This window comes from Octodon degus, unplaced genomic scaffold (assembly GCF_000260255.1).
Source record: "Octodon degus isolate 3935 unplaced genomic scaffold, OctDeg1.0 scaffold00100, whole genome shotgun sequence".
Lineage (NCBI taxonomy): Eukaryota > Metazoa > Chordata > Mammalia > Rodentia > Octodontidae > Octodon > Octodon degus.
In genome coordinates, this window is record NW_004524676.1 from 204,559 (window position 1) to 224,147 (window position 19,589).

Genomic DNA, 19,589 nt, shown 5'->3' on the forward strand with positions numbered 1-19,589 from the left:
ACCCTTCCCTAAAATACAAGAAAAAAAAAGATAAACCTTAGTAAAATTTGAATAACAAAAATTTGTTAACCTGATCTGTTTCATTTACTATTCACCATGGTTCAAAATGAACTTCTCCTCTAAACTGTGTGTGTTGGGTATTTCCCAGTGATGGGATGTGAATAATACACTGACTGACTTTAGAAGCTGTTTATTCTTTCTAAAACTTCTCACCCATGAGCTAGAACAAATTTAATCATTTAAGCAAATCTTTGATAAGCACCATCAATTTGTGGGAAAGATCTTACTAGTTAGGTATTTTATATTTCAACTATTAATGAGTTTAGGGACTTGTCTAATGTACAGGGGCAAATATGTTAACAAAAATACATTTTTATTTATTTATTTTTTAATTAATTTTATTGATAAATAGCAATGAGACAGTCTCAAAACTGATTAGTAGGACAGTTTCAATAACTAATACATTGCATATTGTTGTCTTCATAGTGGCTATTCATTGTATAAGATGCAGACATGATGTCCTATCCAAACACTATTAGTACAAATCTTTCTTCTCACTGAATTAAGAGAAAGTAGCTGCAGATCTATCCTAGCTATTTTGTATATGGTCCTGCATTTGTATCCCCCTTTTTGTTTCGTTTTGTCAGAGAAGGGCATTCCATTGTCATTTAAATATTGTAGGTGCATAAATTCAGCAAAATATTCCAATATAGTCCAGTAGTCCATAATAGTAGTGGGTTTTCCGTAAGACTGGCAATGTCAGAAGTTGTTGACTTGAGCCTTTCACAGCTCAGCATATTAATATGGCTTTACTTTTTATACTTCATTTTTATACTTTTCTACTGGATGGTTAAGACCAAGATAGAACAAGACCTATATAACAAGAAATGTAACTTTTGTATCTGATAAGGTCAGTCAAATCCCCTCAGGATTTACCCTGAAACCCTGTACCGCAGTTTGTAGATCCTTTGTCAGTGTCAGCCATGTGGATGAGTCACAGTCATTGCTTGGCCAGTGGGCTCTCTGTGAAAGCCTGAGAGACTGTTTTCTCTCCAGGTGACTCTCCTTAGGCGCACTCTACATCATCAATCACTTTCCTCTGAGGCCCCATAATCTCCTTGATCAGAAAATTTGGGACAACACTGAGTTACAGGATGTTATAGTACAGATTCTCTTAAGTCCTGAGCCCTCACTGACCTTGAAAGGCTCGGGCCAGAATATTGGCTTTCCTTCCAGCCCTTCTTTTTCTTTAATTTTTGGTCTTAACAAACTTAAGTTGTCAACCCTCCAGAAGAGAAGCTTAATGATACTACCTTATAACACAGGCAGTTGAGCTTAACCTCACTATCTGTCTGAAAATCAAACATCTTAGACATAACATAGAACAGGTATTTTCCATCAAGTATTGATATGTTAAACTTTAAATTACTACAGAATGTGAAGAAAAATAATTAAAGAAAAATACAAAAATACATTTTTAAAGAATATATTATGGGGCCCAGCGAGATAGCTCAGTGGACTAAGCACCTGCTTAGTCAAGTGCAGGGGCCAGGGTTTTGATCCCTGGTACAACATGCCGTGCCAGCCCTGCCCCTGAGTGCACTGAGCCAGCTACAGAGACTGGGTGTAGTGGCACATGCCTATAATCCCAGTGCTGGAGAGGCTGAAAACAGGAGAATCACTATGAGTTCGAGCTGCATAGTGACACCCTGTACCAAATATATATATATAGAGAGAGAGAGAGAGAGAGAGAGAGAGAGAGAGAGAGAGAGAGAGGCATAAAGGGTACAGATACCTATGGTTCCTATGCCTGCTGTACTGCCTTTTGTTTCCCAGCATGCACTTATGACCTTGTGGGGTGTACCATATGGTCAGCTGTCAGTGGAAGAGAAGGTATTATGATTTGGGGTTCGTACCAGGAGAATAATATATATATAGGACACATTTTATAATATGATTTTATAGTGAATAACCCAAATAATTATATACAACATGTGCAGGAAACCTATCCACACACTAAACACTAGAGTCCAGCTGGAGGCCTGGATCCTAATAACCTGTATGAGTCCAGTGAAGACCTAGAGCTCATAACACTGCCTCCCACAAGTCTAACTGGAGGCCTAGAGCCCACAACAACGTCTCGTGCAGACCTGCTTCATGGATCTGCGCTGGAAAGGCCCAAAGGTCCCTGGCGGAAGCTAGGGAGTCTGTGCCAGCGGGATGAAGGATCTGTGCTAGCAGGCTGAGCGATTTCAACTGGAGCCAGGAAGCAGTGCTCGAGGTAAGCACCAGAGCTCCCCCAAAAGTACCACGGCCACTCTCAGCAGCAGTGAGGTCCCAAGCTCCTCCAGCCATGAGGAAAGCTGAGTTTCATCAAGAAAGCCAATGCAACAAGCTTCTCAATGAGGCTGAGCAATGCACCACCTTCTCCTCTGGAGCCAGGAAGTGATGCTCAAGATGAGGACCAGAGCTCCTCTGAAGTTCATCAGGAAAGTCAGCATGACAAGGTCATCAAGCAGAACAGCTGAAGAGAACTAGCAGCTTCCCACATCTCCAGCGGCTTCTCAGAACAGCATCTCTAACAGTGTTTCAGCAGCTTCTCCTGCTCTGCCTCTTGGGCTGCTGGCAACAACCCTCAGGTGGGCCTCCCACACCCAGCACCATGCTAGCTCAAATCTGCTGGGTATAAAAAGTTGACCACCTGTTAGAATCCAATACAGAATGTGAAGGCCTGGTTTATGAATGGCTCTGTAAGTTATGCAGGCACCACCAGCAAGTGGACAGGTTCAGCATTACAGTCCTTCTCCTGGACATCCCTGAAGGGCAGTGTTGAGGGGAAATCGTCACAGTGGGCAGAACTTCAGAAGTGCACTAGGTAGTGCATTTTGCCCAGCAGGAGAAGTGGCCAGATGTGACTACGCATGGATTTATGGGCTGTAGCAAATGGTCTGGCCAGATGATAAGGAACTTGGGAGGGAGAAACATAACTGGAAAATTGGTGACAAAGATATTTGGGGAAGAGGTGTAGGTAGACCTCTCCAGGTGGGCAGAAGATGTAAAAATATGTTCCCCATGTAAATGCTCACCAAAAAGTGACATCAGCAGAAGAGGAATTTATAACCAAGTAGATTAGATGACCCGTTCTGTGGGTAGTGGCCAATCTCCTTCTTGAGCCATCCCTGTCACTGTTGAATGTGTCCATGGGCGGAGAAGCCGTAGTGACAGGGATGGAGCTATGCATTCGATCAGCAGCAGGCGCTTCCACTCACCAAGGCTGATCTGGCTATAGCCACCACTGAAGGCCCAATGTGCCAGCAGCAGAGACCACCCTGAGGGAGGAGGTGCACTGCTCAGCCTCATGGAGAAGCTTGTCGCATTGGCTTTCTTGATGGAACTCAGCTTTCCTCATTGCTGGAGGAGCTTGGGACCTCACCGCTGCTGAGAATGACCGTGGTACTTTTGAGGGAGCTCTGGTGCTTACCTCGAGCACTGCTTCCTGGCTCCAGTTGAGCACTGTCCCCTGGCACCATCCCTGGGGAGATCAACCTGCGACCCGGTGGCAGGTTGATTATGTTGGACCACTTCCTTGTCCTCACTGGCAGAGACACATATTCTGTATATGGATTTGCCTTTGCTACGCGTAATGCTTCTGCTAAAGCTACCATCTATGGACTCATAGAATGCCTTGTCCACTGGAGTTCTATACAGCATTACCTCTGACCAAGGCATACAATTTACAGCCAAAGGAGCGAGGCAATGGGCTCATGCTCATGTCACTCACTGGTCTCATCATGTTCCTTATCCAGAAGTGGCTGGATTGATAGAAAAGTAGAATGGTCTTTTGAAGACACAGTTATGGAGCCAGTGAGGTTGTAATAGCACAAGGGCTGGGGTCAAGTACTTCCCAAGGTTGTGCATGCTTTGAATCAGCATTCACTATATGGTACTTACTGTGTCTCCCATAGCCAGGATTCATGGGTCAAGAGATCAAGGGGTGGAAGTAGAAATGGTACCACTCACCATTACCCTTAGTGATCCACTAGCAAGATTTTTGTTTCCTGTCCCCCATGACATTATATTTTGCTGACTCAGAAGTCTTATTTTCAGAGGGGAGAAGGCTTGTACCAGGAAGCACAACAATGATACCATTGAACTGGAAGCTAAGATTTCCCTCTGGTCACTTTCGTCTCCTAATTCTTCTGAGGAAACAAGCTTAAAAGGGAGTCACAGTGTTTTCAGGGGTGATTGACCCAGACTGTAAGGGGGAAGTTGGAGTACTACTCCACAAGGGAGAAAAGGAAGAATATATGTGGAGTGCAAGAAATCCCTTAGGGTGCCTCTTAGAATTACCATGCCATTATTAAAGTCAACAGGAAACTACAACAACCTAAAACAGGCACAATGATAAATGGTCCAGAGCCTTCAGGAATGATGGTACAGGTCACTCCACCAGGGAAGGAACCAAGACCCATCAAGGTGCTTGCTGAAGGCCAGCAGAATACAGAATGAGCAGTAGAAAAACATACTGCTAAATACCAGCTATAACTCTATGATCAGCTACAAAAAAGAGGATTGTATTTGCACTATTTCTTCCCTTAATGGTTCTAATGCAATATAATGTTGATACTCAATACTAAGGATTGCTAAAATCTTTAGTATGTTATTTATTGTGTCAGCTTGAGAAGCTAAGTTTAACTGCTTCAGCAGGAGCCAGGGTCCTCACGTTGTAAACCTCCTCAGCCTGTGCAAGATGAGGACACGGGGATAGTGTGGGTGCAAAGGACCCCCTACCAATTTTTGCTCTTGCTGCTTTTGCTGTCTTCTGCCACCTTGAAGTGTTGCCCCTGTGTGGTGCCACCCTGCCTTGGAGCCATCTGACTGGGGACTGAAACCTCCACAAACTGTGAGCTGAATAAACCTTGCTTTCCTTAAATTTTGGGCATCAGCTATCTCAACAAGGAGAAGGAAGTAACTAAGACAATAATATTAGGCAAAAGTAACATTTTATCATTACAAGGAAATGAAATACACCTTCATTCTTCTATTCTCATTGTTATAAATATGCGTAGAGATTTTCAGTATGCAGATTTGAGTTTATAGTGATCATTCCTTTTATGTAGCTTCAAAAACCTACATACCATAAATATTTATTTCCTTAAATATTTTTATTAGACATTTCTGTGGACGCCAAAATTTTCTGTGATATGTGTAGTTCCTTGAGGGGGTCTCCAGTTTCACACAGTTACAAATTATAACCACATGTTAGATTTTTTGAATTTCTGATCATTTACTTACAAACGTGCTTGAGGTTACTGGGGAAAGGTATGGATATTATAGTCACCTGGTACCAACAAATTACTTCCCCCAAAAGGTGTGCACATGGATCTGCTGCAAGGTGAGCGCATGAATTTGGCAGTACACCACTACTTTCACTAACACTTGGTATTATAATTTTTTTAAAAGGTGACCATTTTAAGGCTGGCAAGATAACTCAGTGGACTAAATGCATGCTTACGCAAGTGCAGGGACCAGGGTTCAGTCCCTGGTACCACATGCCACCCCGGTGCCTCCCTTGGGCACACTGAGCCAGCATCCGAGTCCAGGCATGGTGGTACACACTGGTAATCCCAGCCCTGGGGAGGCTGAGACAGGAGGATCACTATGAGTCCAAGCTGCATAGTGAGACCCTATACCAAATACATAAAAAATTAAACATTTAAAATGTGGCCATTTTAACAGCAGAAATTGTGTACTTATTTTTTAAAGTTATGTTTTTATAATTTCAGGTGGGTTCAAGAAATGTTTTTAGGGCTGGCAAGATATCTCAGCAGACTAAGCGCCTGCTTAGGCAAGCGCAAGGACCCAGGTTTGATTCCCTGCACCCTGCGCTGACTCTACCTCCGGGAGCACTGTGCTAGCTACCAAGCCGGGGTGTGGTGGTGCATGCCTGTAAGGCCAGCCCTGGGGAGGCTGAAAACAGGAGGATCACTACGAGTCTGAGCTGTGTAGTGAGACCAAATGAATTAAGAAAGAAAGAAAGAAAGAAAGAAAGAAAGAAAGAAAGAAAGAAAGATAGATAGATAGATAGATTGATTTTCTGGGTTATTTCTCAATCTGTGGGTTACATTTCACCACTGCAGTGACCCTATTTCTTCATACAATAGTAAATCTCCACATCCAAACCATAGTTGATATCTGTGACAAACATGTTTCTCACCTTGTTTGCTGCCTTTTTGAAAATATTTTCTGTCATACAGAGATTTACAACTTTCCTGTAGTTTCTAAATCTATTTTCAGTACCATCTGTGGTACCTTCACAGCTCTGAGAACTTTCTGTTGCCTGACAAAGCAAGACTACAAAACACGGGACCAAGGGGGTGATTGCTGGCCCTGCCCTTCCTTTGGAGGGAGGTCTGGCTTAGGCATATCACGTGTACCCCCAGCATGAAGTGTCTCCTGGGGACTCAGAAAATACACTCTCCATTATTCTCTGTGTGGGTCTTCCGTGAGGGGAACAGTACCCTAATTCTGAGCCACTATTGTCCATTTTAAAAGTACCACAGGGCAAAATGCACTATAGAAGATATTAATGACCAGGTTGCTCGGCCAGAACAGGGCATATTGTTTGCACAATTATCTGAATGACTCAGGCACTAAATCTGCTCCCGCCAGGATTATCCAGATGGCTCTTAATTCACTAGATAATTGCTCACCCTGTGCTTGATTTTCCTGATGTGGACCTGAGAGTGGTATTGCTTTTCCTGTCCTGTTTTGTTACCTCACACTCTCAAGATGCTTTGGATGGGTCAGGCTGCCTTCTCTTGTGAGAGACAAGTTGCCCGCCCCTTAAGTGTACAAGCTTTAAAGAATTACATAGTGATTTGCATTTAACCCAGCTCATCTAATTTGTGGCTCTGTGATTGGGTGTTAGTTACTTAATATGCTTAAGTTTTTTTAAGTAACAGACATAGAATCCAGAGCCCTCTTTTCATGTGTCCTCTCTTGTGGCCCGTTCCCTTCAAGGTCTTTCTCGCTGTTATGCGCATAGCTTCCTTTCTAAAACCAATATCATCATGTGTGCCTTTGGCTCAAAATCTTTTCTATCCTACAGTCAGAGGTCCAAAGACCTTGTAATTGTAAAAGCCCGCTGCGGAATGGTGCCTGGTAACTTCTCAAAATGCATTTTCCTCTCAGTCTTCCATCTCCAGTTGTTCGTGGGGCTGAGCATTCCAAACAGCTTGCATTTCTCATACCGTATGGTGTTTCTTCTCTTGGCCGCTCCTCCCCACAACACATCTTATTCTCCACCATGAATACCTTGACCTCTTGTCTGTCATGTAGCTTCCCTGTCCAGCCTGTTTCTGCCTCCAGTCTGGTGATTCTTTTTTTAAAATAATTTTTAATAATGTTTAATAATTGGGTTTTTTTTTGCACTTATTCTACTGAGCCATCTCCCCGGCCCCTAATGGCAGAAGGATTTTTTTTTTGGGGGGGTGGTGCTCAGGATGCCTTCAGGGCAGGTCTGGTTTGGCTTGAGGATGAGGGGATTGAACCACAGCATCCCGAGCCTGACTGCTTTGTTTCAGCAGGCTCTTAAACACTTGAGCTAATAATGGCAGGTCCCTCAGTCTGGTGATTCTTGCCTGGATTTTCAGTCATGGCTTTTGAGCCCTGACTCAGCGCTTCCAAAAAGCCTGTGAATATTCCTACTCTAGCTCTTACCCATTCTATATTGTGATTGGTTGCTTGTTTGCCTGCTGCCCCTGCTTTAAGCTCCTGAAGATAGAGATGATGCCTACTTCTTGTGTCCAGTGGAGGACTTTACACTGTTATTACCCAATAAATATTTTCTGATGACAGTGATGACAAGTTAAGTTGAAACTAGACTTAAGATTTCAACAAATGCAGTATTCATATCTTTACCTTGAAAATTAACTAATAAATAAAACAAGCCATGTCAATCTTTACAATATTTCAAAAATTAATGTCCTGTTTTAAAAACTTATGCAAGGCAAGGGCCAGCCAAATAGCACAGCAGATTAAAGAGCCTGCTTAGCAGGGACCTGGAGTTTGATCCCTGGGCCTGCCACACTAGTCCTGCCCCTGGGGAGTGCTGAGCTGGCAATTGACATTAGGTGTGGTGGTGCATGCCTGTAATCCCAGCACTTGGGAGGCTGTAAACAGGAGGATCACTACGAGTCTAATCTATGCAGTGAGACCCTGTAGACCTTGCCCTAAATTAAAAAAAAAATGCAAGGCAATTGAAAGGTTTTGTTAGTGAAGAATTATGGAATAAAACACCATGCAATAATTACAAAAATGCTAAATCAAAATTTTAAAAAATAAATGTGCATTTTTTTAGGTAAACAAATGTATTATTACCTAGACAATGTAGATATACAAATTTTATTGAGTTGAAATTGTTGGAAAAATTAACCTTTTTTTTTCTTTATTTAATAGACTCTTTAATTGTCATCTGTAGTAGGTTATATTACTTTGGTTATCCAAACTTTTATAACCTGATATGATCCTTGGCAAGGGTTTTGAAAGTTGGATTGAAAGACATGGTCATCTACATTTACCAATAAGCAAACCTAGATGAGTAGGTCATTGGCTGAAGTACACATGACAGTGACAAGAGTGGATGAGTATGTAGATGAATGAACATTCCCTGAATTAGGTATGCCTACCTAAAGCTTTTCACTGGACAGGGACCGAGCTCAGTGGCACAGTGACTGACTGGCAAGCACGAGGTCCTGAGCTCGATTTCAGGCACCCAAAGCATTGCATTAAAAGATTACTGCCACTGATGAAGTTCAGGGTAAGCAAATTAGTCTTAATTTTAATTATCCAGTGACAGTCCTGAGTAATCTAGTGATTATTTAGTGTACTAATAAGTAGACATAGTTTCTACTTTTTTTTAAAAATGTATGAAAAACATTCTAATTTTTTTTTTTTTTTGTGGCAGAACTGGGGATTGAACTCAGGCCCTTATACTTGCTAGGGAAGTGCTTATTCCACTGAGCCATCTCCTCGACCAATATGTTTTATTTTAATTTATTTATTTATTTATTCCAGTACCAGGGATCAAACTTGGGACCTTGCACTTGCCAGGAAGGCACTTAACTCACTGAGCTATCTCCCCAGCCCCTCCTTTTTTATTTTTTAATAACTGAAGAAACCAGCTCACAGGAATGTTTGATAAATACATCTTATATTTACTTCTTTGATTCTTTCTTTCTCTCTTTTGGTCTTTTTGAGGCAGGGTCTCGCTATGTAACTCAGATTGGCCTTGAGCTTACTTTGTAGCCCACACTGGTCTGAACTCATAAGGATCCTCACAGTGATCCTCCTGCCTCAACCTGCTGAGTCCTGGGATTACATGGATGTGCCCCAATGCACGGATTTGATCATTTCAACTAACCTACACACAGAATATTAGTTTTCAGTTCTTTTATTCCTGAGGATTTTTTTTTAAAGCAAATGTTCTTTTCCTTACATTTTACTTGAATTATTAAAATAATTTTTGCATAATCATAGTGTACTCTTCATTTTGGCTTGTCATGTAATTTTGTACTATCATGGAGAATCAGGGATGACAAATACATTTTTTTTTGAAGTCGTACAAGTGTTGAATACTAAATTTATGAAAAATTGGAAGTGTAGTGACCTAAGCTAGCTTAAAAAGTAAAATCACTGAGTTGTAAGGTTCAGTTTTCCACTGCATGGTGGTTCATGCCAATGATTCTAGCATTCTGGGAGGCCAGCAGGGGGATGGTAAGTTTGGGCCTTGGTGCTGCAGCTTAGCAATACAGTAAGACCCTGCTTCGAAACAAAAGTATATGGGCTGCGACAGAGCTCAGAATGAAGGCCCTGGGTTCAATCTCCAAAAAATAAAAGGAGTTTTTAAAAAAGAATCTGTGCAAATATCTCTGGTATAGCATCACCTGAGTTATCCACCATTTATTGAACACTTACTGTAAGGCATTAATGGAAAGCATTACTGTAAGGGAGTAAATGTGGTGCACACAGCTTCTCAAAACTACAAAACCAGCAAAATAGGCTTTTAAAATGTCCTATTCCCAGTTTTGCAGATCAATACAATTAGAAGTTTATTAAAAAGCAAATACTGAGGGAGGTTTGATGGAACATCCAAATCGTCTGACTCTCAAGTCCAAGTTTATAATCACTTTTCTTTGTGCCCAACCCCGACCCCCAGTGACACGTGGCCTTAGTGTTCTGTGAGTCACAGTTTAAAGCTTTTCTACGTGGGCGGGATTTATTCCTGTACTCAAATCTGTGGATTGTTAGCACAAGGATTGAATTCTTCTAAATTTGCATTGTTTTGTTTGTGGTTAGTTCATGAACAAAAAGGTCTTCCACTGTGGTGATGAACGTGGTGAAGTTTCCTCAACACTAATGAGATCATCGCGATGTATAATTTAGATATTTATTATTAGAAATTTGACCCAAATAGAACAAAATTGTATGCTTTTCTGCTTTACTCTTACTTTCTAATATCATAAATCATAAACAGTAATACTATCTTAAGGTTTCTAATTTGATGGTGTTTAATTGTCATGGTTAATGAAAATACAGAGCTATTATCTATAACAGGAAAAATGCCTGATAAGATATTACAAACCATATTTGTAATATGTTAGCTAGAGACACCACTTGTATAATACAAGAAATACTAGAAAATTTTATATTTACATTGTATATAATTTTTATAAATTGAAGCAATCATTTTAACTGAAATCTTTAAAAATGCCTTATGGATTACTTTAATCAGTCTATATATTGTTCTGAAAATCAGCACAACTGGTTACTAAAACATTAACTGAGTTTTATATATTGCTTTATTGTGTAATTGAATGGGAGGGAAAGCCAGATATCTACTTTCCATAAAGCACCACATTATTTTATTCCTTTAGAGAAGCTTTTTTTTTGGGGGGGTAGGGGTGGAGGTGCTGGTGCAGCATGTGTGCTGGGGATCAAACCGGGGTTCCCTGCGCTAAGCTTCCCTAGGCAGGCACTTTAGACCACTGAGCTATCTCGCCAGCCCTAAAAAAACTTTTAAAAGGAAAAAAATAAGAAAAATATAGAAGAGTACACTGGAAATGTTCAATTCAATGAGTCATAAAAACATATTCATACCTCTGAAATTAACAAAGTCCAGAATACAAACCTTCCTCCCATTCTCAAGAGCCCCTGGTCGAGCCCTTGCTGGCAGCAGACCCTTCACACTCCCCTGGAGGCTTTCTTTTCTGACTCGCAGGACAATGGAACAGTTTCACCTATTTTTTTTTTTTTCTCTGTTTTCTTGAGGTACTGAGGATGAACCCAGGGGTTTGGGCTGAGCTACACCCCCAGTCATTTCTCATGTATTTTGTTTTGAGGTAGAGTCTTGTGCAATTGCCCAGTCTGGGTTCAAGCTTGTGACCCTCCTGCCTCAGCCTCCTGAATGGTGGGATCATAGGTGATAGGTTTTGACAGTGTCACAGCAGAGAAACAGGCAGAAGGAAAAAGGGAAAGGGGCTTCGTTATCTTGGAGGTCATGGAGAGAATTTGGGAAGATAAGGAATTCCCTGGATTGGAACAAAGGGAGGCTGAGGCTTTTATGGCCTGTTGCCAGGGGTGGGGTTTGAGGGGGATGTTTAGATATACCTGAGGAGCTGACTGTGGCCTTCCCTGAGGTGGCAGGAAAGGTGAAAGCAAATTGCACCCTTGGCTGAGCTGGAGAAGAAGGGGGGAGGTGGTCTCTGGGAAGATGAGCTGTTTTTTTTTACAGGCTTCAGCCTTATTAGATGACCATCATAATTATTCAGCCATTCATACTAGGGCCAGAGCCTATCAATAGGCAGGTGCTGTCAGGCTGGACTGGAGTGGTTTTCATCAAGCTTTCATATCAAGTTTGTGCTAGAGGGACCAATAAAATGACTTTTATAGTTTCTCTTTCTATTCTTGTAGAAGTCTGGGCAAGATCCATGTTATTTCTTCCTTAAGTATTTTATAGAATTCACTGATGAAGTCATTTGGCCTACTACTTTCTTTGTAGCAAAATTTTAAATAAAAATCCAAATTATGAAAAAAACATTTTACTCATTTTTTATAGTTAATCATTTTTGGGAAATTTTATTTTTCTTGGAATTTGTCTAAATGAATCTCTTCAAATTTATTGAACATTGTCTTTTTTTTTTTTTTTTTTTTCGGTACTAGGGATTGAACTCAGGACCCTGCACTTGCCTGACAAGCGCTTATTCTACTGAGCTGTCTCCTCAGCCTCCTGAACATTGTCTTTTAAAAAACTAATTTCACACTTTCTTTTGAATATCAGAAGATTTTTAATGATGCCTGTCTTTTCCTTCACTTAAATTCTCCTTAAACCTATTTGTGATATTCTGTGTATCTTTCAAAAATAACCATATGCATTAAAATATAGTTTGAAATATAGTATTTCTGATATTAATATAAAAATTAAAGATTGTATCATGCTATCTGTATGGTTCCACCACTTTTTAAAAATCATAAGCTATATTTCGGCACATTTTGCTAACGCAGTGTTTTCAGAACTTATATAATATCTCTTTGCATGACATATAATTTACTTGTGTGAAATTGTTAAATCCTTGAGTTGTTTCTACTTTTCTAAAAATGAATATTACAGGAACATAATTCTACATGCAATTTTTGTACAATTCTGGGAATACTTTCCTAGGATACATCTCCAAAGTGAAGTTGTTGGCAAGAGAAACATCTTTTACAGATTATTGATATTTTCAAGTTGTTCTTAAAATGATCAAATGCTCTCTAGTAATTTGTATCTTAGCAACATGAATAAGCATGTTTATATTTGCAGATCTTCCCTAGTAGCAGTATCAATCTTTGAAATGTGTTTGGAAGGTTTTAATGTTCAGATCAAACTACTACTGGATAAGCAATATAACTGCAGCATAATTCTGTTCTGATGCCATCATAAAACACAGAATTTGGTATTTTCATATAGACTTTTTCTTATCTTCATATATAGAAATATTTCAGTTACGATGAAGAAGGTGAACATTTAAAGGACCCTAAATTGTTCTTATAAAAATCAAATGAGAAAAACTTCTTGCTTTGTTACTTGTGTGTACATCGTATACTTTCTTTTTGTGTATGTGTATTTAGCACAGGGTCTACAGGGTCTCACTACACAGATTGGACTCATAGTGATCCTCCTGTTTTGAGCCTCCCAAGCACTGGGATTGCAGGTGTGTGCCACCACACCCAGTCTCAATCACTGGCTCAGTGCATCCCAGGGGCAGTACTAGCACAGCACACTGGAGGATTGAACCCCAGTCCCTGCATCTGCCTAAGCAGGCACTTTAGTGCATGGTATACTTTCAACAGAAAGATTTAGTTCTATGTTCTTGCAATTCATAGATAGGAGACTTTGAGACATTTACTTAATGTCTCTTACTTGGAGGGGCTTGATTTTCTAAATTAGAGTAGATATAAAGGTAAGTTTTCTGTCTTGTATGTCAACTGATTGTTCAGGTTTGCCTTTTGTGACTCTGTTCCTTACATGTGCCTCTTCTCCCTTGATTTTCTGCTTGAGACCCTCCCCAAAGCACTCCTCCAATGTCCAGACTAAATAATGGAGCTGTCTCTCATAGATAATGTACAAGGGAGTCCTTTCTGTTAGCTAGAAATGGAAAAGAACAGTATACATGATACCTCTTTCTTTCATTCATTTTCCAAGTGGATGGTAGAAATGAGGGCCACAGAATGGGACTGCAAGACACAGCGAGACAGGAAAATAGGGAAAAGGAGGAGGGGATGGGGCAGAGAAGAGCAGGGTGGAGAGCAAGGGGTGGGGGAAGGTATTTTAAATCTGAGGCTACAGTAAGCAGTCAAAGGTTTCCTGTCTTCAGGATGCTGTAGACTAAGTGTGGAAGTAGAACTAAAGATAACCTAAAATTGGATGAGAGCTTTAATGTAAGAAGTGTGAGCATCTTGGGAATGTTTTAAGCCAAGGACAAACAAAGGATGGAAACAACAGTCATGGTTGGCTCAAGAAACTGAAAGAAATCTAATGTCTGCCAGCATATAAATTATACAGTGGCAAGACATGTGGCTGAAGAACAGAGAATAGCGGACCAACAAAATTCCTTGAAAGCCTCAGACTGTCTCTTACCCTTCAAGCAATGACTGCACATAAGGCAGTGATTTAATCGGATTTCATAACAGGTGTTTGAGGATTTAATTAAGTAAAAGATATTAGATTTAATAATTTGTAACTTCAAACATGTTAAAGAAATTAAGTCTTGATTTGAAAAAGCATGTATAAAAAAGCATGTATAGACCGTTCTTGACAAGAAATTTTGCTGCAAGATTAGAAGACCCCTATTTCTCCAAATTGTTTCTATTTTTCTCACTTTTAAGTTTGTTACACAGATTAATGAGTTTAATTAGAAATAATTTAATCTTATTAACTTGATTAAAAGGCTGATTCATACCTGTACGTAGCCTCCTTTGATCATTTTCATTCCCAATCATACTTTGTCCTACCTTTCTTACCAGTTTCATATTTCTACAGGGAAGTATTTCAAAATGTATATTTTAATGAACCAATAATTTCACTATGGAATTGATTTTTCTATTAGGTATTGTCTTAATTAAGTTTCTCTATGAAACAGAGTCAGTAGAGGACATATGTATGACTATGCAAGGGTTTTATTAGGGAATCTTACAGCATCTGGGCTGGGAGACTCTAAATGGCCATCTACTAAATCAAAGATGGAAGCAACCACAACGGCTGCCTGCAACCTGAAAAGCAAGATCTAGTGGCAGTGAAGTTTGAAGGCCTGGAAGGTCACTGGAGAGTCCTCTGTGCAGGTCTGTATTGGATAGCCCAAGAGTCTGAGCTGAGAGGTTGAGAAGTCTGTGCTAGAAGCAGTAGGAAATGGAGACCACCATCCGAAGGCAATAGCCAAGACCAGAGCTCCTTCCAAGAAAAGACAAGACTCCTTCCCCTTTTTATTCCACCCATTCAATAAATCTATTGGTTATAGATTCTGCGGTGGGTCCTCCCTCTGACATGCAACAAATGTGATTAATGTCCTATGTTTTTCTTCTTTACTTACAATCTCTTGAAGCCTTCACTGTTTTATGATGTATCATGCAAGATACACTGAACACTTGTTCTGTTTCTAATGTATGAAACAATTACATTTTTCAAGGTTAGTGGTGGCCTATTATTTGATGCATGAGAGAATTAAGATTTGCCAGACTTTATCCAAGAGGATTTTGTTTCACTTTCAAGAATACTTTCCTTCACTATGCCTGTACTGTCCTTTGCATGGGTACCACTATTTGAATCTTGATTTATTATTTCTGCTTCATGATGACCATGAATCTTCTGCCCAGCTTTTGTATGGCTTCAGTGTGAGGTATGGTGAGTGCTATGGGCAAGGGATGGTAATAGAGGCTTATTCCATCTGTATCAGATGACAGTTTTCTTCCATATTCAATAGTGGGCTTTAGACAAAATTCTGGGCAAAGGGCACTTTTTTTCTTTACAAAGTATCTTTGATGCTCTAACAAAGAAATTCTGTCTGTGTTTATACTGTATATCTGGTTAGCAACTACTCAGTTTTCTAAGCTATTCTTTTTCACATCTTTGGGGAAGCTTTTCCTGGTCTTTCTTAGCCCAATAAATCAGAAGTTCCCTTGTATGTCCCCACAGTACCACTTACAAAGTTTTGCAATAACCCTATAGGGTTATTATCTAACTTAGAAGATATATAATGGGTTATTATCTAAACTTATACTTGCATCTTCTCTCTTTACTAGTTTGTGAGAATGGAAACTATGTCCTTTATTCTCAATTTCCATTCCTCCAACACTGCCTTACACTTAGAAGCACTCGACATATACTATATGTCTTTTCCTAGCGAACAAATAAAACAGTTTAAAATGTTTTGAGATAATGTTGCATATCCTGAAAATGCCAGAGCGAGGTCTTCGATTTATTAGCAGATACCAATGCTACTTCCTTGATATTGGGAGATAACACAGATTCTCCATAATGGAGTTGCTATGGGGTAGTAATTCCAGAGAATTAGCTGAGATTCTTCAAAATGATGAACCTGATCCATATTATTAAAAATTCTTGTTTAGGAGTTCTGGACTATGAATCAGAAATCTATATTTTTAACTATATTTCTGTTGTTCTTCAGACTGTATATCTGAGGCAATTATTTTGGTTGATTTAGATAGAATTATATATTATCTTCCATCAACACGCACGCACACACACACACACACACACACACACACATCCCTTCTTAGACTAAGACCAAAGGATTGCTTTTAAATACCTCTAAGACCACCATCCTTCCAGGGCTATTGCACCTATTTTGCTCTTTCTTTTTTACTTCTATTGTCTGTTGTGTTTTCTGGTAAAAGGAGATGTTTTACAAGCATAACTAGGCAACCAAGATCTACTTGGCCTTTGATGTTAAATCCCAACTTATTTCAGTGTATAGTATAGTCTCATCTGTTGTTACATTACATTTTTTTGGCCAGCTGCATTTCTTGATGACTCATCATGAGTTGCTAATTTTCTTCTCTATAAAACATGTTTTATTCTGAGAGGAAAGTGGAAATATGAAGAAAGAACAGTATTTTGAAGTTTTCAGTTTTCTGAAACTTACAGAGGATTGGACTCTGAATTGCTAAGATTTTTAGTACAAGAATTTTTATTTTTATTAAGTTCTCAACATGGCTAGGAAATAAAAAATATTTCTAAACTAAGGGTTAATACCACTTGGTCTAATTCTTATATAACAAAAATTGGTGTGTTATTTATAATATTGACACATCTGATGGCAATTAGAATAATTTTCTCAAGTGGGAATTGTATTTTGTTTTGGAATTTTGAGTGTCATTAGAAGTTACATTTTTCTTTCATTTATTATTACCAAAAATTTTTATATTACCACAAAATTATAGTATATAACTCATGGTTATGATTTTTATTGTCATGATCACACTTGTATCACTGAGATTTTCTTTTAATGTTTGGACATTTATTCTTGGTTTCTGGCAACATGCTGACATATTTCCTCTAAATACTCTGATCTAAGCTGGTTGCCATGCATATAGTGATAGCTATTTAACGGAAACACTTCTTGAGCACCTACTAGGACACAATGTTACACATTTCAGCACATATACTATTCACATTAGCATTTATTTCTAAAAAGAATAAAGCAGTACAAAAAATTTTTTTGGCCTCTTACAAATAGGAAGACAATAAAACAGTCTCACTGACTCCAACATTTCTTGCTTTCATCCTTTTAATTTTTTCTATTTTCACTAGTACATTTGCAGTATATAATGGTTGCATTCCTTGTGGGAAGTTGTTATTTGTGCAGAACATGTCTTAATTTTTCATCTGCTTCCCTTCTCCTTTCTTACATATGCTAATTACTTCTATTTTTAATTTAAATTCAACCTATCCGTACAGTTCTGAAGCATTCTGAGAAATGCCACTAGTGCTTATGTTGCTAAAAATGACACTGTGAAATGGAATGTTTCATTTAATGAGATTTGGCTGCACCTCCATGAGCCTGGAACTCTAATCCTCACAGAGCGGGGTGCCTGCTCTTTCCCACTTCCACACTGCCTCCTGGTACCCTGATCTCAGATGCTTGTAGCATGAGACAAAATAATATTCCGCTTTCTTCTTTTCTCCTCACGAATCTCAGCCTAATCCTCCTGACCGTGTAATTTTTCTGCCCCCAAAACTTTCAGCTACATTTCTCTAACTTTTCTAGCTAGTTTTTAGTTTATGTCTGTCTCTTTCTTTCTCACAATTACTAGTCTGTAGTTTACAAATCTCTTCCATCCTTCCAGTTCGTGATAGGAGCTACATACCCCAGTTTCTGCATCTTCCTTCTCTCAGGTTCTGGGCCACACCGGCCAGTGATCTTAGGGTTCTTTATTATTCCCTCTTTCATGGATCATTCACCTCAGCTTTTCCCCAAGCTTCCTTGTATCATCTAAATGTGGCTAATTTAGTTTTCTCTTGAAAGTCATGCAGAACAAATTAAATGGAAACGCTATTCAAACTCTTGTCCCACTAAGTGTTCCTGAAGATCTCTCCCTTTTCTCTTTCACAGCCAAGTTTCTTTAAATATTCATTTATATTTAACTCACCATTCTTTGCCTTTAATTCATTCTCTAACCTCCAAAATTTGAATGCTATCCCAGGAATTTCACTAAAACTGTACTTTACTGGGTTACTAAAATTTCCCTTTTTTCATGAAAGGTGTAATTATCTTTCAGCAAAATTTAACACTGTTGAACTTTTGAAAATAACTTTTGATAGTTCGGATTTACTGTATCACAAAGATCCATTCCTCTGCCACTCCAGCTGTGATTGGTTACAATTTCCCACCCCTTGATGTTGTGGTAAATCACGTGACACTTAAGTCATGTCACTTTCTTTGCTCAGTAAAATAGTAGCAGATATATGAACGTACCAATTAGAAACATTCAACACATTTTTCAATAAAAAGGGTATGGCATACAGAAGAAAGATCCAATTTGAAGTTTAAGATTTAAAAGGTAGATTACATTTAGGGTTATGTGTTCATTTCTAAACAAAATATATTTCATTAAAAAGTTGGAGCTCAATCTTTTTATGTCCTGTATCATAACATTTTTCTTTTTCTGCTCTCTACAGAAAGTATCAAAGATTCATATCATGTAGAGAAATACTTTTCTCTCTCAAATCAGAGATTGATAATGTTAAGGGAAGTAAACATAGGAATTAATGTATTTATTCAGCAGAAATTACAATGAACTAAGTGCTGAGCAAAATCAAAGCTGTCATGAAAAGGAGCTTAATTATGGTGGTTGTCAGTCTATTTGTTTATGTGATACTAAAAAAAGCGTGTTAAAAAGAGTGATAATAAAAAAATGAGATTTACTTAGTGTTTATCTCTTGACATTCTGACATGTTTTCCTCTTTCTATGGAATTAGCATAACATGAAAGCTGCTTTAGTATGAGTTCTCTCTCTCACATGCAGAGCATTTGACTAATGGGGGTGGTGGGGACATTGTGCCACAGACGCTGTCGTTAGTGTCCCAAAATGTACAAATGTGCAAGGAGGACAAGAGAAGAGAATCAATATTCATGGAAAATACTGAGGAGGGGTCACATGTACAAAAGGAAACAAACAAGCAAACAAATAAACAAACAGAAAAGTAAATAAAATGGTTAACCAAATTGACTATGTGTCTTGTTACTAAGAGAACCACTGGGAAAGAAGGTCACATCTAGTCACTTCAACACGCATCTCAGTGTCTATAGTACCTTCTTTTTCCTTCCTGGGTGATGAGATCCGGTAGCCAGAAATCCAACACATCGATTCTCAAGTTGCACGCCTGAGATCTTTGACTCTTGTGGGAACCTCACTGTGGAAGTTGACCTCTACACCTCCAAAGGTCTCTTCGGAGCTGCTGTGCCTGCCCAGTGGGCCTCCACTGCCACCTACAAGGCCCTAGAGCTGCATGACAATGACAAGACCCGCTA

The 19,589-nt window shown here is 39.2% G+C and overlaps 1 protein-coding gene and 1 pseudogene across 1 annotated transcript in view; both read left to right on the forward strand.

Annotated features, from left to right (window-relative positions):
• The window catches only part of LOC111818706, a 103,772-nt pseudogene that overhangs the window by 83,053 nt on the left and 1,130 nt on the right, over positions 1 to 19,589 (forward strand).
• Positions 1 to 19,589, forward strand: part of Cntn1 (contactin 1) — a 410,344-nt gene that overhangs the window by 5,026 nt on the left and 385,729 nt on the right. The window lies entirely within an intron of this gene.